At 37.1% G+C, this 20,696-nt stretch overlaps 1 protein-coding gene across 11 annotated transcripts in view; it reads right to left on the bottom strand.

Moving 5' to 3' along the window:
* Window positions 1-20,696, bottom strand: part of CASK (calcium/calmodulin dependent serine protein kinase) — a 465,298-nt gene that overhangs the window by 343,459 nt on the left and 101,143 nt on the right. The window lies entirely within an intron of this gene.

Genomic DNA, 20,696 nt, shown 5'->3' with positions numbered 1-20,696 from the left:
ATGTCTATTTCTTGTACAGAAATTATAAGTATACAGTTTGATGAATTTTCAGTGAATTCAACCATGTAACCAGCACTCAGAGAAAGAAAAAGAACATGACCAGCACCTGTGTAGCCACTATTGCAACCTACCCCAGTCACTATCTCCCCCAAGAGGTAACTTCTATTTTAACCTCAAACATCATAAATTATACTACTGTTTTTGTACTTTACGTAAATGGAATCATAGAGTAGATAGCCTTTTATGCTTGGCTTTTCCTACTTAACATTATGTGTATGAGTTTCATCCCTGTTTTGTATGTAACAAGGTTCACCCATTCTCATTATTTCATAGTGCTCTATTATATAAGTACACTGTAATTTATTTATGCCATTCTATTGCTGTTGAATATCTGGGTTCCTTCTCATTTAGGACTATTATGAATAATTCTGTGAAAAGTATTCTTGTACATGCTTTTCTTGTGTGCATATGTTCACGTATTTCTGTTGGGTATATACTAGGGGTGAAAATGCTGTATCATAAGGTATGTATATGTCAGCGATGACAGATATTCACAGTTTACCAAAGTGGTTGAGCTACTTTCACTCATATTAGCAGTAAGAGTTCTGGTGGCTCTATGTCCTCACTTACACCTGGAATTGTCTGTCATTTTCATTTTTTAAAGCTATTTTGTTAGGAATGCAGTGGCATTAAACTGTAGTTTTAATTTGAATTTTTCTGATGACCAATAATAACTAATCATCTGGATGCATTTTTAAATTTATTTTTTAAATTTACATTTAATCACTGTCTATCTTTACAGTGTGTAACATGGCATTTTTCCAGCATGAATACAGCGCATATTAGTCAGGTCAAAGACATTACCATATATATTATTATCAGCAAATAACTTTTCATTTTTGTGTCTATTAAATGTGCTGCTTTTTCCCTGATCTTTTCACTCCCACCCCCTATTACCTGCCCTCTACCCCCCCACACACACTGTCACTAGTATTACATGCATTTTTTATGAAATGTCTTTTACATCTTTCGTCCATTCCTAAGACTTACTGATCTGTTTCTGAGACCTCTGCAGAATTTATTTTGAGAATACCTAGACTTGACTTCTTATAGTTCAAGAAAAGTCATCACCCCCAAGCATAATCAATTATATGACCGCAGTAGAACAAGTTTGTACAACAAAGTCATTATGGATAAGCTAGAGTACTAGCTAGGTAGGAAGGGATAAACATGTGTTTTCATAGCCCAACTTTGGAGTCCAGACCAAGAAAATACAACACAGCCCATTTATTATAACCTTTACAGATGTAATCTTAAACAACAAAAAAAGAAACTTTCCATTGCTCATCAATTATCAACACTCTTCCTTTAATACACCATTTCCTGATGTAGTCAAGGATATACACACCACTTTTCTGCTTGAAGGTGTGGAGCACATGAAGCTGAGAGTGGCTGAGCACTAGGATATAAAGAATGAGGACTAGCAACCTGAAATGTAGGAAAAATATGGGCTTTGAAGTCAGAAAGACTGACATGAACTTACCTGGCTCTTATCATTTTTTGTGCACTAATCAAAAAGTTATTTTAACATCGCTAATTCTTAATAGCCTCAATTGCAAAACATAGAGAATGTATTTTTTGCAATGTTTCTCTGAAGATAAAATAATATATATACAGCACCTAGCAACATGCCTGGCATTTTAAATAGTAGAAGAGAGTACACAGAAGCAATTAAACAGAATATGCTTATTCATTCACTTACATATGCAATCTTTACTACAAACAGAAGCATAAAACTGCTTCTGTTTATAGATACTGTTCTTTTTGATATACTATTACTAAAATCTTTTAATTATGTAGTCAATTATTCATGCTAACAGAGAGGTAAACAGTTGAGCTATTATAAAGCAACAGTTCATAAGAAAATATTAGCTTTTAAAAAAGCTTTAATACAGTTGTTGGCTCATCTGCTTCCTTGGTAAGGCTTAAACACTCTAGCTTCAATCTCATAAACTGGCCATGAAGGCAGTGGGCAACAGGAGAATGAGACAGATGGTGTGAAGCTATCATGAACAAAGAAAAGGATCCACTCTAGGAAAATTGTAAATGAACAGCTTTGGCCTTCCTTGAATGTGGTGACTTCTTGTAATTAAGCATGTCTCCTCAGGGGCCCTTGGAAGCTATGTTTATGAAGGTGTCACAAAAGATGACTGCTATGTGTCACAGGCTTCTAAGCCAGGCAATTCCCATGCCTATCCAACTACAGTGGACCTTATTTCCTTGCACCTGCTAGAATAAGACCGGGTTCAGCACAAATTCTACTTCTACTTTCATTTGCATAAATGTGAACAGTGAGAAACCTTGTTCATACAAACAAGCAGATGTTACCGCATAACCTAGCAATTTTATTCCTTATGTATATATCCACGAGAATTGAAAACATAAAACCATAAACAGTAGACTCTTCTTATTTGTGGTAGTTATGTTCTATAATGTCAGCACATACAGAGAATGAATGAATATTCAACAACTCAGGAGAAACACAAGGTTATTCCTGTTGATTTCTGGTCACATTTGTGTCAACGGATAAATACATAAAATTACTTTATGCGTGTTTATGTTTAAAGACAGATTTTTTCATATATATTGTTGATTCATGGCCAGCAACTCTGTAACTCATGCCTGAATAAGGTTTATCTAACATATGTATTTTTTCTGTAACGTACCTCATAACCCTCTTGTATCTAAGAACTACACATGGGAGCCATTTCAAGCAGCAAAACCACCAGCAAGAAAGTACAAAAAACATGAAAAATGTAGCACTAAATAGACCTCAAAAAGGGTACTCATTTACACTATGGGAGCCAAAACAAGAGTGCCATGAGTTTTAGTCTTGGGGTAAGGAAATAAATATTAGCAAGTAGGCACATTTATAAATACAGAGTTCATGATAATGAGGATCACCCATACAGGAATGTTCACAGCAGCATTATATATGAAAACTAAAAATTAATACAATTCTAATGTCTATCAACTAATGAGTGCATATGTAAAAGGTGTATATCCACACAGTGGAATATTACTTAGCCATTAAAAGGAATGGAGTACTGATACATGCTACAACATGAATGAACATTGAAAATATATTAAGAGAAAGAAGGCAGACACAAAGGTCACATACTGAATGATTCAAATGTCCAAAATGGGCAAATCACATAGAAATAGAAAGTATATTAGTATTTACTAGAGGCTGGGAAGGTATGGAAAATACTGAATGTCTAAGAAAAGATAAAGGGTTTCTTTGGGGGTGAAGAAAATGTTCTGGAAATAGTGGTGACATCTGAAAACTCGAAATATACTGAAAAATCACTGAATTGTACAATTTAAATGGGTGAATTTTATGGAGTGTAAATTATAACCCAATAAGCTTTACTATGTTTTAAAAAAAGCAAGTAGATAGGAATGGCTGGGGTTTGTTAAAACAATCTCTTTTTAAATGATCTGTCACAAATTACATAATGACCTCATGAAAAAATTAACTGGCTAACAAGTTGATAAGATCTTCCATTAATTTTGTTGAAAGCAAAACAAGAATCAACCTGACTTGAAAAAAAGTATATTTCCTGGTTTCTGAGAGTCATTCTCTTTCTTAACACTGATGTCAATTTTCAAACTGTCCCTTTGTTTGGCATCCTGGAGGTTTTTATACCTGTTGCAACATATCTTGGAACACACCACATCAATATTCTGGGTGAATAAGAGAAAGGCCCATTGTACAGTGAGACAAGAAAAAGCTCTAAAAGGATGCATGAGAAAGGAAAACCTCTAAGTCCATCACAGGCATTTTCTTATATATACAAACTTTAGAAAGAATACATATAAAAGTTAAGAATTTGGGGGAACCAGCAGTTAGCGTAATGGCTATGTCGCTGGACTCCCACGTAGTCGACCGCGGTTCGCGTCCCGGACCCGGTGGCTTAAAACCCACGCTGGGCGTGTGTGCGTGCGTGCCCAAGATCCCAAGAGGAGAATGGAGGAGAAGGGATTGCGGCGTGGCCATCCCCTCTGGGGGGTGATTTCTCGCTTTCTGTCTCTCTGTCTCTCTCTGTCTGTCTGGCGAGCGCACGCGCCCTATAGTGAAAAACCTCTCAAAAAAAAAAAAAGTTAAGAATTTGGGGACAAGTAGATGATGTAATGATTACACTGGTGGACTCCCATGTAGTCGACCACTGTTTTGAGTCCCAGACCCGGCAGCTTAAAACCCACACTGGGCAAGTGTGTGTGTGTGCCCAAGATCCCAAGAGGAGAATGGAGGAAAAGGGATTACGACATGGCCTCCCCGATATTTCTTGTTTGCTGTCTGTCTCTCCAGCAAGAGCACGTACCCTATAAAAAAAATCTCCCAAAAAAAAAAAAAAAAAGGAAGACAAAAAGAATTTGGAAATTGGTATCTGTAAAACTCTTCATGCCCAATATTGTGTAGAAGTCTTTGTGAACACTCAGGAGTATCTGTACCCAGTCTGAAGAATTCCTGTTACATAGCAAACTTAAAGTATTAGTTCCCTCTTCATCCCCTTTCATTTCTTCATTCTGACTTCCATTCATTGGCAGTCAATGTAAGTTACAACAACAACTCTCATCCTATCCTAAAGATGTTTTAAATTTCAAGGGGGCAGACTATCTTTTATATTTCTTTGTATACCCTTCATATTACTGAGCATGGAATCTTGTTAAAAGATATTCAGTATACATAAATTTTTATAACATTAAAAACTACTCCTTGCCAAAGAAAACCAGGCCCAGTAGTATTTCCATATAAACTAGGAATAATAAAAATAACTGACTAGTAAATATAAATGATCCTTCAAGTCCCCACATATGTATGCTTGCTGCATTTTACCTGAGGCCCTATTCTGGAAAATGGCAAAGGTTAAGAAATTGCCCCATCCTTTAAAACAGTTTACTGAAAAGAAACACCTTCTCCATGTGGGTTAGACAAGACTCATAGATATCTCACCCCTTGTTTACCTTTGATAAGGCAGATACACACCCTCCAAATTTCTACTTTTGGCCTCACAACTAATCAACTGCACTGCTTGTCCCCACTGATCAAGAGCAAACTGCTTGTTAACCAAACCTTGGTTTAGCTTCTCTTCTCCTTTCCCCAGGTTTTCCCACTTCCTTATACCAGTTTCTTTCTAGACTTGATTCTAAAAGAAAAAGTGTGTGTGTGTGTGTGTAAATGTAGTCTCTCTCTCTCTCTCAAATTACCTTATTGTTAAGTACTTGCTTAGTTTTAGACTACAGATGAATCTATATAATTGAAACCACAGAAGGAAAAACTGGATAAGGGAGGACACTACCGTACTTCAAAATTCCTCCTGTACCTAGTGTATAATGTTGAGCTTTCTATGTACTAGCACCTATATATAAATGGTTATGCATCCATCAGCCCAATAAATCTCTACCATCATGTGTTGTCTATTTCCACAGCTTCCTGAGGAATTTTCAAAACATGGAATATAGAAGTTATAAAAATGTGGATTTGAAAAAAAATAGGCTGCTATTGATACAGGAAAAGACAAAAGGGCCAGGTAGTGGCATAGCAGTAACACAACTGAACCCACATGGGAAAGGTCTAGATTTGCTTCCTGGGACCTTCCTAAGAATGCCAGACATGTTTGTATATGCCTGTGATCTGGCTGCTAAGACTAGGGGTGGATTGTGGTATGGGAACCCCTGGGGTTGTCTCTTTCTTTCTTAAGAAATAGATAGGTGAACTTAAAAAAACCCCACAAAATTAAAAAGAGAACATGAAAAAATGATTAAAAACATAAATGAATTCCACATATGGTAGATGGGGAAAGCCCTAAACAAACAAACAAAACACCACTGCTTTTTTTTTTTTTGAGAGGTCTTTCACTATAGGGCGTATGCACTCGCCAGAAAGAGTAAGAGAGAGAGAGAGAGAGAGAGAGAGAGAGCGAGAAATCATCCCTCGGGGGGATGGCCATGCTGCAATCCCTCCTCCTCCATTCTCCTCTCAGGATCTTGGGCACGCGCGCACACGTGCCTGGCATAAATTCAAGCCACCGGGTCTGGGACTCGAACCGCGGTCGACTACATGGGAGTCCAGTGACACAGCCATTATGCTAACTGCTGGTCCTAACCACCACTGCTTAATTTCATGAATAAAAAAAGCACAGTCCCTCATCTCACATTTTTTCATACTGTTACATTTTCTGAATGCAACATTAAGATGAAATTGAATATAATAAGCCAAAGAGCCTTGAGAGCTCTAATATATAAATTTGACAGCCTCTTTGTCAATTTATCTAAGTAGTATAAGATGGGAAATTGATTAAGAGACATTTATGAATAAAATGCTCATAACTAAGGATCATGACCAATATATTAATATTATATGTCATATTAAGTCAAGTTTACATCTAGAATTCTACTGAACAAGTATGAGTTATCTTCGTTAACAAATAGCTACAAATTCCAGAAGCAGATAATCTGGATTAATTCCCTGCATTTTTAAAGTTTCTTTACTTCCTTCAAGACTAAGAGAAGTGCGTGCTCGCATGCACACACACACACAGTTCCCCAACAGGGTCCTGCTACTCCATGATCTTTCCCCCAGCTTCTGAGCTAGCCAAGATCACGGGTATGCCCATGTGCGCATCTGGTGTAGTCAGTTTGACCTGGGATTCAAACCCTTGGCCTTCCCATATGGCTCCAGTATTGTACAATGGAACATTATCACCTGCACCACCATGGCAGGCCCTTCTCTGTATTTTTAAAAGATAAAAATTAAGTAAGTCAGTAAGATGAAAGAAATCAGGGTATTCTTACCTCACATAGTTGATCTCAAGGACAGTAACTATAAACTGCCTCAGTTTTAGACATTCATCAGCAGTTTCTCACAGAACAGCAGGATTTGCTTAGCTAAACAATAATAACCTTCAGGTTTGTAAAATTTGTATCTTAAATACAGTTATGCGGGAATGCTTGCCTTTTTTTCAGACAGAATCAGTCACTAAAAACCAGATGTTATTTGTTTTAAAGTTGGCTGTAGCATGAAAAGTCTCTCTATGCCCCCCCCACACACACGTACGCACATGCACACACACAAAGTCATTAGAAAATGCATCCAAATGTATCAAGGTAGTTTGCTAAAACAGCACTCATAGCTTATTATCTGAGATTTTCAGAAATCCATGACTTTCCATGCAAATAATATTTGCTTTAAAAAGAAAGAAAAATGAAAAACCTGGACTTTTCCAGCCCAGCATTGTAATCAGTAGAGATTGTAAAAGAGCAACCACAACCAGAGGATTACTTTGAGGAAGACTTTGAAGAAAGAAAAGGAGACAGCATCTTTGTTAGCAGGTGGTAAACCACAGAATACTTGGTAGAGAGAAATGAGAAAGAGTCATGTGTGCATTGTGTGCTGGGTGTTTGCTTCCCAACATCTTGAGTCATTGACATGTAAATATTTTCACAAAAATATGTTGACATGTAAATATTTTCACAAAATATTTAAAGCCATACTGTCTCTGTTATAGAATCACAAACAAAATTATAACAAATATTTTGAAAGTTATCTTTAAAATTCAGGTTTTTTTTTTAAATCTTGAAATTTGTTTATTAACTCTCAAGAACTATGGAGTATGAGGAAAATTTTTTTGATATGTAAAGTAGATGTTTGTGAGAAAATGTAAGTTAATTAGAAATAAAAAATAAAAAATTTCTAAAAAAGGTATTTCCAAATGCTATATAAGATTTCCATTATACAACTTTCAAAATAATAAAATTATAGATTAGTGATTGTACTGTTACATAAAATACAAAGCCCTTTCAGTTTTCCCTATAGAACCACTAGTAATGAATATCATCTTAAAAATACAGTTATCCCTCTGTATCTGTGAGTTCTACAACTGTGAATTCAACCAAAACTGTTAGAACCCAACTTCCAGCTAGTGGAACAATTTTCAACAAAACACATCCTTTTCACATTTCCAGATCATAGTAGTCAGTTACTGGCTAGTGGATTCCTAAAGGGGTTTTTGCATTAGGTTTTGCATTAGATGTAAATACCAGATATAGTATGTGTGCAAGAGGAGGGTCTGAGGAAGGACATTTAGAAGAAAAATAGGGAGGCAAAGTATTGATGTCATAGGGAGGTGTGGTATTGTCTGTTGAGGATGTTTTGTGGTTTTGTCAACTGTGTTGGGGAGAGATGTTCACCTGTTGATATAGATGGTCACCTGTTTAAATATCCATTTTTTAAGACAAATAATAATGTGATCGAATGTATAAAAGAAAATTAAATGAAAAATAAATTAATAAAACAAACAAAAATAATTTTTTCATATGACTTCTCTAATGCTCTCTGCCAAGCAGAACTGTTTACAGTGCCAGGCCATCTTTCCAAGAGCTTTTGGTGGCATTCTTGAGATCTACCTCAGTTCCATAGTGTTCTGGTTATATCTTCAGACATGACATTAATTACAGTCAAAGCCCTAGCAATAACGAGTACTTTCAATTTCTGATGCAAGGCAACAGGTATTATTGAACTTCTGCAAACAACCCTTCTGTCACAAAATAAGAAAACCCACAAACATTTTCCAATTCCAGAGGGTTCAGGAAGGGATAAAAGTTTATGTTTAAATAAAAAAAAAAAAAAAAAGGAAAAGAACATTTTAACAAATTGTTGAACCTACCAAAAGCTCAGTAGAAAGCAAAATCCTTAAATATGGAGAAGAAAGCATGGTAAGAAAATCAGTACAATTTTAGTCAAAAGTCACAAAATTCTATTTGACCAGTTCAGTCTCATGTAATTAATCTCTCTTCTGTTGAATCTGCAGTGTTACTGTGGTTCAATCTCTCAGTTTAAATCCTGGAAGTTAACAATCAACATTATTATTGAAATTTCCAAACTTGTCCCTAGCATTTTCTTGGTTACTTTTGGTTCTCTTATTTCCGTATGTGTGACTTTAGTTTTCTTAGTAAAGCACTCCCTTCAGAACTTCTTGGAGAGTGTGTGTGGTATTAGTAAATTCTTTCAGGTTTTGTTTATATCAGAATGTTTTCATCTTTTCTTCCCACATGAAGGATAATCTTGCCGAGTATAGAATTCTTGGTTGAAACTGTTTTTCATTTAACACTTTAAATATATTTTCCCACTCTTCTCGCATTGTTTCCAACAAGAGGTATGATGTTAGCCTGATGGGATAACTTTTGTAAGTAACCTGATGTTTCTCTTACCAATATTACTATCTTGTCTTTCTCTGTGGAGTTGGCTAATCTGGCCATAATGTGCCTTGGAAAAGATTTTCTTGGGTTAATGTGGAGTTTTTTGTATTTCTTGGGTCTGGATATTTGAATGTGTCCCTAGATTTGGGAGGTTTTCTTCCAGGATTTCATGTAATTGATTATCAGTGCCTTTATCAGTTTCTTCACCTTCTGGGATACTGCTTATCCAGATGCTTGGGAACTTAATGGCATCTAGTATTTCTGGTATATTATGCCCATGTTTTTGGGTTATCTTCTCAGTTTTGGTGATTTTTTTTCTAGGTCATAGGTTTTGTCTTGAATTTCCAAGATTCAATCTTCTACAAGGTTTAATATGCTTTTTTTTTTTTTTGGAGAGGTTTTGCTATAGGGCGCGTGCACTCGCCAGACAGACAGAGAGAGACATAGAGACAGAAAGCGAGAAATCACCCCCCAGGGGGGATGGTCATGCCACAATCCCTTCTCCTCCATTCTCCTCTTGGGATCTTGGGCATGCACGCTTATGCACCCGGTGTGAGTTCTAAGTCACCGGGTCCGGGACTTGAACCGCAGCCAACTACGTGGGAGTCCAGCAACATAGCCATTATGCTAACTGCTGGTTCCCAATATGCCTTTAATACTTTTGAGCAAGGTTATGATTTTCCGTATTGTAGCCTTCATCTCTAACAGCTCTAATTGACTCTTTTTTATGACATTTCTTTCTTTGGGTTGTGAAAGCACTTCTTCAACTCCTGGAACTTGTCTCATTTCTCTTGCACTTCTGGAGTTCATTGTCTCTCATCTTTCACATATTGTTTAGTTTTGTCACTATGACCATTCTAAATTCTTTATCGAACATTTCCATGAGTTTCATTGTACTGTCTGTGGATGATGAGTTTTTCTTTTCCTTGAGAGAGAGATATTTTATTGATTTCTCAAATTTCATTTGCCTCTGTGGTGATTTCTGGTCATCTGATGGATTATACGTTTCTTCCTAATTTCTTCGAGTTCATTCTAAGTGTTCAGAACTGGATATTGCAAAGGCTTCACAGTTTCTAGGGAATAGGTGCACATGGGCTGAGCTGCGGGGTTTCAACTAAGAGTTCAGAGGCGTATGAGAGGAAATAAGCCATGCTCCCTGCAGCCCCATCCTTCTCCCTGCTGCTCACTCTGCAGTCTCTCTTCTCTGGATTTTAGTCATTTGGTGGTGTATTCACTTTAGGCTAAGTGCTTAGAGAAGGTTTCAATGGTAAGGTCATGTACTTCCCTTTACTGTAATGTAATTCTGAGGCAATTTCTCTCCTCTACTGTTTTGCAACATAGTATCCACATAAAAAGGCTTTGAGTTCAGATTTATAAAGAGGAGTTCTTCCTTCAGGCAGCAGGTTCAGTAAGGGTTGAGGATTTCTTTCTTTTTTTTTTCTTTAAGAGGTTTTTGCTATAGGGCGCGTGAGCACTCACCAGAAAGACAGAGAGATAGAAAGCAAGAAACCATCTCCCAGGGGGGATGGCCATGCTGCAATCCCTTCTCCTCTATTCTTCTCTTGGGATCTTGGGCATGCACGCACACATGCCCGGTGTGAGTTTAAGCCACCGGGTCCGACCAGTCGTCAACTCCACGGGAGTCCAGCGACATAGCCATTATGCTAACTGCTGGCCCCAGGGTTGAGGATTTCTATGACACTAAAGTAGTCAGATGCTTGGCAACTGCACCTAGGCCTGTCTAGAAACTCAATATGAGGAGTCTAAACAGCGTGAGACAATAAGGTGGAAAAGGAAAAGGAAAATAAAAAGAAAATAAAGGGGAAAAAAGATCAAAACAACCAAAAACGGAAAAAAAAAATTTTAAATCAAAAAAATTAAAACTGCGCAGTGCACTTGTGCATTGCGTGAACACGGTAGGACACATCTCATATTTAAATGGCTTCTGAAATTAGCAAGAGAAAGGACAGGTCAGAAGTGAGAAGAAGTGTTTTAAAAATTAAAAAAAGAAGAAGAAAAAAGTTAAAGATAGAGACAGAGACAGAGAAAAGACGAATGTTTCCCTACCTGACTGAGCTTTTTTGGGGTATGGAAGATGGAGTTTAGAGCAGAGATTCAGTTGCCTTGGTCCCAGAACATGTCAGGATACATCTCAGATTTAAATGGCTTCTGGCTGAGCTTTTCTGGGGTCTGGAAGATGGGCTTTAGAGCACAGATTCAGTTGCCTTGGTCCCAGAACATGGCAGGACATATCTCAGATTTAAATGGTTTCTGGCTGAGGATTTTTGGGGTTTGGAAGATGGGGTTTAGAGCAGAGATTCAGTTGCCTTGAGAAACAGCTTTTTAAAATGTAGCATAATTCCTTGAGATCCATCCAGATAATTGCACGCATTAATGAGCCTTTCATTTTTAATACTGAATAGCCTCTGTGGTATGGATGTGCTACAATTTGTTTAACCACTACCCATTTTAGGATATTTTAGAACTTTCTGAATTTTACCTCTTATGAATAGAGCTGGAATGGGAGGGAAAGAATCAGGGGAAAATAAAAAAACATTTAGTGAACACAAAAATGGAAAATTATCTGGTGATAATAATTTATGGTAATATCTTTGACCGGATTAATATACAGTATACTCATGCTGAGAAAGTCCATCTTGTATGCTGCAAAGATGTGCAATGATTCAATATAAAAAAATAAGAAAGAGAGAGAGAAAGAGAGAAAGAGAGAAAGAGAGAAAGAGAGAAAGAGAGAAAGAGAGAAAGAGAGAAAGAAAGAAAGAAAGAAAGAAAGAAAGAAAGAAAGAAAGAAAGAAAGAAAGAAAACTGAAAATAAAAGAAAAATCAATTACAGGTCTTACCATGAACATAAGTTTGTTTTTACAAGATGTATATTTCAATAGAGAACAACTGCTGGGTTGTATGGTGTTCTATCCCATCGTGTTGCTAATAACAAATATACCTGATTTGGAGTAATTTATAAAGAATAGAGTTTTATTTAGTTTATGGTCTGGAGATACAAAGTCCAGCAGTCACAACTGGTGAAGGTCTTCTTGTTGATGATTAAAATGGCATGGGTATCACATGACAAAAGCTTTGAGTATACATGTCAGTCCTTGTGTTTCCTGTTTCCTTATAAACCCATGAGTACCCAATCATGGGGACCCCACCCTGATGACGAATCACTTCCTCAAAGTTCCTACCTTTTACTTTTCACTTTGTTTTCAAATAATTTCTTACTTACATTTAATTGTTGTACATCTTTGTAGGGTACAATATGATTATTCAAAGCACACATATGCAGTGTTTGAGAATCAAACCAAGAATATTATCATAATCATTGTATTCAACAAAGAACATTACATTATGATGCATACCTTCACTGTTTACTAGTTTTTTTTTTTCATTGCTATATATAACTTTAGCAACGTTCATTTTTTAACTCGGTTGTAGTATGCTGTTTCCAAATCTATTCACATTGTCAACATGCACTCTTGTGTCTGTTACATGTTTTATTTTCCCTGATTCTTCTCATCCATCCTGCCACACCCTATTCTATGCAGTCTCTGGTACCTACAATGCTTCTCTCTACTTCTTTGTCTTTGAGTCATTCAGTTTCTGCCACAAAGTGCAGACATTTGTTATATGCTGAGCAGGGACATACCAGTGTTTGTCTTTTATAGTGTGGTTTATTTCTCTTAGCAACCAATCTTCTGGATTCATTCACTTTGTACAGAATGACAGAATTTCACTTTTCTTTATGGTTGAGTAGTATTCCATTGTGTACATGTGCCACTTTTTAAAATTCATCATCAGTCATCAGTTGTTGGACACTTAGGTTGATTCCATGTTTTAGCTACTGTGAATAATGCTGCAATAAGCATGAATGTGAAAGTATCTTTCAGACTGAATGATTTCTGTCCTTTGGTTAAATATCCTGGAATGAGATTACTAGGTCATACTGTAGTTCTAATTCTGAGAAACCTCCATATGTTTTCCACACTGGCTAATTTACATTCCCACCAATAGTACAGGAGAGTTCTCTTTTCACCACATCTCTTTTCACCACAGCCTCACAGCACTCATTCTACTGTTTGTTTGTTTGTTTTTCTTTTTTTTTTTTTTTTGAGAGTTTTTTGCTATAGGGTGCTTGTGCTCGCTAGACAGACAGAGAAAGAGAGACAGAAAGCGAAAATCACCCCCCAGTGGGGATGGCCACGCCACAATCCCTTCTCCTCCACTCTCCTCTCGGGATCTTGGGCACGCGCGCACATGCACCCAGCTTGAGTTTTAAGCCACCGGGTCCGGGATGCGAACCGCGGTCGACTATGTGGGAGTCCAGCAACATAGCCATTACACTAACTTCTGGTCCCTACTGTTTGTTTTGCTCACAGCCATTGTGATTGGAATTAGATGATACCTCATTGTGGTTCTGATTTACATTCCTCTTATAAGAGATGTTGCTTTTTCTTTTTTTAAAGGTTTTTGTCATAGGGTATGTGCACTCACTAGAGAGACAGAGAAAGACAGTGATAAAAAAAGTGAGAAGTCACCCCTCCCCCGGGGGCGGGGATCATCATGCCACAATTCCTTCTTTATTCTCCTCCTGAGATTTTGAGCATGCATGCACACATGCCCAATGTGAGTTTCAAGTTGCCAGGTTGTAGACTTGAACTGCAGTTGGTTATGTGGGAGTCCAGAGACTTAACCACCATTCCCCTGCTGGTCCTGAGATGTTGAACATTTTTTTATATGCATCCCCTGATCATCTGTATGTCTTTTGTTGGCCATTTGCATGTCTTCTGTTGAGAGCTATCTGCTTAGCTTGACTGCCCATTTTTTTACAATTATATAATCTTTATTACAGTGCACAGTATATCACATATTATGTTTGTTCTATTTTTTCCTATTTTATTTTCTTTCCTAATTACTAACTTACATTTAATTATAGTACATCTTTGTTGGGATACAGTATAGATTTTCAAAGCATGCATGCAGTGTGCTATAATCAAGGATACCATAGTCATGATTTTCAACAAAGACCACCACATTATGATGTGTACCATTAATTTTTGCTCTGCTAGACTTTCCTTTTCTTCTCTCTTTATACATATACAGTATTTTGCAATATTTGTTCTTTTCAGTTGGTTTTGGTATGTTATTCCACAATCATGTGCCCTGTCTACCTGTATTCTTGTGTCTGTTAAACACTTTTTCAATTGCCCATTTTTAAAATTAATTATTAGTTTTTCTGTGAGTAAACTGCTTGAGTGACCTATATATTCTGGTTATCAATCCTTTATCTGAAGTATAGTTTGCAAATATTTTCTCCTATTCTGTGGGCTGTCTCCTCATTTATTGCTTCCTTTGTTAGGAAGGAAGCAATAAATGTAATCTTAGTTTATTTTTAGAGTTGTTGCCTACACATTAGGGGTCTTATCTAAGAAAGCTTTGCCTACTGCAATGTCTTCCAGTGTTTCCCTTGTGTAATTCACAAGTAGTTTTATAGTTTAGGGCTTTACATTTAGACCTCTGATCCATTTTAAGTTGAATTTTACTAATGGTGAAAGATAGGAATCTAGTTTCATTTTTCTGCAGGTGGATATCCAGTTTTCCCAGCACTATTTGCTGAAAAGACTTTATTTTCTCCACTGGATTGTTTTGTAACCCTGAATGCTCCACCTTTCAATATCATAATGAGATTAAATTTCTACCCTCTTGATTCTGTTATAATGACAGTTAAGTTTTTAATACATGAACTTTTGGGAAAGCTACTTAAACCATAGCATTCCTCTCCTGGTACCTCAAATTCACGTCCTTTTTCACATACAAATAACATTCATTTCATCCAAATGGTCCCAAAAGTCTAAACTCATTCCAGTATCAACTCAAAGGTCCCAAGTTCAGTTGTGAGTCTGTGAAACCAAAACAAATGATATGCTTCTAAAACACAATAGTGAACAGGCATAGTATACATAGTCCAATTCCATAAGAAAAAACAAGTAACTGACCCAAAGCAAATAAAAAACCCAAGGGTAGACATTAAATAACAAATCTCAAAAATAATCTTTCACTCCCTGTGCCACCTCCTAGACACCCTGAGGATTCTGGATTCCCAAATCATCAAGCAGCCATGCCCTCATGGCTTTTGTAGACTCAGACAACATAAAAGTTCCCACAGGTTGTAGTCTCATGCCTGTAGTTCTCCTAGGTTGATACTGAACTCTGATAGCGCTATAGTTCTGCTGCCTTGAGGGCAAATTTCTGCAGCTCTACAAGGAATTGCCCTGGTGGGAAATCTCTGACCCCATATGTCATCTTGGCATTGGTCTAGTGAGGGCTTTCTGCAGTGGTTCCACTCCTGTGAAATGTCTCTGCCTAGGCCTCCAGGTTGTTCAAGATATCCTTTTAAATCTTGGTGGAGGTTGCAATGCCTCCATGGCTCCTGAATTCTTTGTGCCTGTAGAATTATTGCCACATGCATTCTATGAAAAATTTGCCATTTGTATGCTCAGGTGGTGAGTAAAGCAGCAACTGTAACAGCAGACAGAGCAGTAACAGAAGTCATATGAACGGCAACTTGAGCCAAGAAGCACTGCACCAGAGCCTCGAACAACCTCAAGAAAGTGAGACCGTCCAAGCTCCATCCCCTAAAACTATTATATTTGGCTCTCCTAGACCTTTGGACTTGTGGTAGGAGGTGTAGCCTTTAAGATCTCTGAAATTCTCTTAGGACCTTTTCCTCATTATCTTCACTATTAGCATGTAAATCCTTTCTATTGGCAGGCACTAATCTCTTTAGCAACCAGTCCCTTGGCCCTACTCTAAATGTGTGCCAAACACACTTTTTCTTTTTTTTAGAATTTTTTATTTTTGCCATAGGGCATGTGAGCTCAGCAGAGACAGACAGAGAGAGAGGGGAAAGTGAGAATCACCCCCTAAGGAGTATGTTCAAGCAGCAATCTCTTCTCCTTCATTCTCTCAGGATTTGGGGACTGCACATATGTGCCTGGAGTGCTTTTCAACCCACCAGGTCTGGGACTCGAACTGTAGAGTTGGTTATGTGGGATCCAGCACGTTAAACACTATGCCACCTGCTGGCCCTTTTTAATTCTTTGTATCACCAGGCTATGAATTTTCAAAATTTTCTTCTCCATTTCCTTTTGTTTTTACATTTTATTTTTGAAAGAAGGTAAAAGTAGCCATGTAGTACCCTGAGTACTTTGTAGTTTAGAAATTTCTTCTGCAAAATACCCCAGGTTATCATTCTCAAGTACAGGTTCCCACAAAGCCTAAAGGCATGGATTCAGTGCAGCTAAATTCATTCAAGCTGTGTAACAAGAATGAGCTTTTCTCTATGTCCAATGAGATACTTCTAATTGTTTTAGGGTGCATGTGCCCATCAGAGAAAGTGATAAAGAGAGAGAGAGAGAGAGAAAGAGAGAGAAAGAAGTCACTCCCCAGGTGGGTTGGCCATGCCACAATCCCTTCTCTTCCATTCTCCACTAAAGATTTTAAGCACACATGCACATATGCCTGGCATGATATTCAAGCCACTGGGTTCAGAACTCAAACCACACAGTTGACCATGTGGTATCCAACTGCCTTAACCTCCACACCACCTGCTAGCCCAAGGTATTCCTCATTTTTATTTGAAGTCTCAGAATACCTTTACTGTCCATGTTTATATCAGCATTCTGATCATAGCCACTAAACCAATCTCTAAGAAGTTCCAAACATTCCCTAGTCTTCTCATCTTTCAAGCATTCATGAGACTCTACTCTTTCTACTGTTCTTCCAAAATCTTCCAACTTCTGCCCATTACACAGTTCCAAGGCCACTTCCACATTTGCAGGTATTTGTTATTAACACCCCACCCTTAGTACCAGTTTTCTGTCTTAGTTCATAGTGTTGCTAATAATTGAATATCTGAAACTGGATTTATAAAAATGGAAATTTATTCCACTCACTGTTTAGAGGTCCAAAGGCCAGGGACCACATCTGGTGAGGGTCTTCTTGCTGCTGGATAACATTGCAGAGAGCGTCACATGGCAAGAATGTAAGTGTGCATCTCTGTGTCCATGTGTCTCCTTATAAATCCATGAGTATCTAATCATGAAAGTCCTACCATGATGCCTAATTACTTCTCCAAGGCCCCACTGTTCAACACAAAGTTGGATTATGTCCCCATCCTCTCAACACTGTTACAACAGGGCACTAAATTTCAATACATGAATGCTGGGGGGCGGGGCACAAATTCAAATTATAGCATATGGCAAGAATATGTTTAGGTTTTTTTTTTTTTAAAAAAACTGCAAACTATTGGGTTGTCAGAAAAGTCATGTCATTTTTCCCCCATTTTTCTATGCAAAAATGGGTCATGACTTTGTCGTCAACCCAACATTTTCCAAAGTGACTACACTACTTTATATTCTCATCAGAAATGTATGAAAGATTCAAGTTCTCTGCATCTTTGCCATAATATGGTACTGTCATTTTTTTTTATTGTAGCTGTCTTAAGTATTTGGTGATGTTTCTTTGTGGCTTTAATTTGCATTTCTCCAATGGGTAATGATGATTAGCGTATTTTCATGTGCCTGGTTAGAACTTGTATAATACTTTCTTGGAAAAACGTTCCTTTCTTTTACCTACAGTCTTTTTGAATTCTTTCTTTACTTTTCCTTTTTGTTTTTATTTTCAGAATACCTTTACTGTCCATGTTTATATCAGCATTCTGATCATAGCCACTAAACCAATCTCTAAGAAGTTCCAAACATTCCCTAGTCTTCTCATCTTTCAAGCATTCATGAGACTCTACTCTTTCTACTGTTCTTCCAAAATCTTCCAACTTCTGCCCATTACACAGTTCCAAGGCCACTTCCACATTTGCAGGTATTTGTTATTAACACCCCACCCTTAGTACCAGTTTTCTGTCTTAGTTCATAGTGTTGCTAATAATTGAATATCTGAAACTGGATTTATAAAAATGGAAATTTATTCCACTCACTGTTTAGAGGTCCAAAGGCCAGGGACCACATCTGGTGAGGGTCTTCTTGCTGCTGGATAACATTGCAGAGAGCGTCACATGGCAAGAATGTAAGTGTGCATCTCTGTGTCCATGTGTCTCCTTATAAATCCATGAGTATCTAATCATGAAAGTCCTACCATGATGCCTAATTACTTCTCCAAGGCCCCACTGTTCAACACAAAGTTGGATTATGTCCCCATCCTCTCAACACTGTTACAACAGGGCACTAAATTTCAATACATGAATGCTGGGGGGCGGGGCACAAATTCAAATTATAGCATATGGCAAGAATATGTTTAGATTTTTTTTTTTTTAAAAAAACTGCAAACTATTGGGTTGTCAGAAAAGTCATGTCATTTTTCCCCCATTTTTCTATGCAAAAATGGGTCATGACTTTGTCGTCAACCCAACATTTTCCAAAGTGACTACACTACTTTATATTCTCATCAGAAATGTATGAAAGATTCAAGTTCTCTGCATCTTTGCCATAATATGGTACTGTCATTTTTTTTTATTGTAGCTGTCTTAAGTATTTGGTGATGTTTCTTTGTGGCTTTAATTTGCATTTCTCCAATGGGTAATGATGATTAGCGTATTTTCATGTGCCTGGTTAGAACTTGTATAATACTTTCTTGGAAAAACGTTCCTTTCTTTTACCTACAGTCTTTTTGAATTCTTTCTTTACTTTTCCTTTTTGTTTTTATTTTTAACTTCCTTTTTGTTTTCCTTTTCTTCTTCATGTTGTATCTAAGCATTGTGCATTGGTATTATATCTAAAAATTCTTCTTCTCAATGATTTTCTAGTATATTTTCTTTTATAAGTTATGTAATTTTGTTTTACACTTAGAACTATGATCCACTTGGAGTTGATTTTTATGTAAAATGTGAGGTTACAGTTGAGGTTCATTTTGGGCTTATAGATGGATTTCCAATTACTCCACCATCATTTGTTGAAAAATATTATCCTTTCTTCATTGAACTAGGTTAGAAATTTTGTAAAAAATTAGGTGGTTGTACTTGTGTGGGGCTACGTCTGTGAAACCTAATCTTTTCCACTTTTCTGTGTCTACTCATCTTTCAGAACTTGAGGTTACAGTTGAGGTTCATTTTGGGCTTATAGATGGATTTCCAATTACTCCACCATCATTTGTTGAAAAATATTATCCTTTCTTCATTGAACTAGGTTAGAAATTTTGTAAAAAATTAGGTGGTTGTACTTGTGTGGGGCTACGTCTGTGAAACCTAATCTTTTCCACTTTTCTGTGTCTACTCATCTTTCAGAACTACATTGTATTAGTTCCTATAGTTATATAAATATTATTTAAAATGGGGGTAGAATGATAGCTCTCGCCTTATTAGTTTTTCAGAATTGTTTTAGCTCTTCCTATTCTTTTTCTTTTAAAGAAATAGTTTAGGAGAAGCTTTTCTGTATCCACAAAAATCTTTCTGGGAGTTTAATTGAACATGAGTCAAAGAGAAAAATATAGAGAAATTATACTATGTTGAGTTTTCCAATCCACACACAGAGAGTACCTCTCTTCCTTTATTTAGATCTTTGATTTTCTTAATTAGTTTTGTAGTATTCACCATGCAAGCTTTGTTTATGCTTTGCAGGGTTTATATTAGGTTGTTAGGAAAGTCATAACATATTTTGCTATACAAAAATGCATCATGACTTACGTTGCCTACAACCCAATACAAAAAACATTTTGTTTTGTTTTAGGTAACTGGAAATGGTTTTGATTTAAACTGTGTTTTCTAAGTGCTTTTTACTAAAATATGGAAAAACAATTGACTTTTGTATGTTTATCTCATCATCGATGAATTAACTTTTTAATTGTAGATTGTGTGTGTGTGTGTGTCTGTGTGTGTGTGTGTAGGTTCCTTGGAATTTTGTATGGAGACTGTCATCTGCAAATCTATATGCTTATATTTGCTTTTTCTGCCTTATTATGAAGGCCTCCAGTAATATGATGAAGAACTGTGAGAGTGGACTTCCTTTCCTGATTTCCATGCTTAGAAGAAAAGCATTATGACTAAAATTCTTTGAAAAATGTAAGGTCTATATCTAGATTGATTTTTTCCCCCCAAGCACCATTTGTTGAAAAGGCTATATCTGGGACTAGCAGTTAGCATAATGGCTATGTCACTGAACTCCCATGTATGATCGCGGCTCGAGTCCTGGATGCAGTGGCTTAAAACTCACACTGGGCACGTGTGCGTGCGTGCCCAAGATCCCAAGAGGAGAATGGAGGAGAAGGGACTGCAGCGTGGCCATTCCCCCTAAGGGGTGATTCCTCGCTTTCTATCTCTCTGTCTGGCTGGCGAGCGCACATGCCCTATAGCAAAAATCTCTAAAAAAAATTAATATAATGGTGTGTCTTTTATTTGGGGGGGGGCTTGCCAC

The sequence above is a fragment of the Tupaia chinensis genome, unplaced genomic scaffold, assembly GCF_000334495.1.
Source record: "Tupaia chinensis unplaced genomic scaffold, TupChi_1.0 Scaffold000248_1, whole genome shotgun sequence".
Lineage (NCBI taxonomy): Eukaryota > Metazoa > Chordata > Mammalia > Scandentia > Tupaiidae > Tupaia > Tupaia belangeri.
Note: the sequence above shows the minus strand (reverse complement) of the source record. Positions and strands in the feature narration are given on the sequence as shown.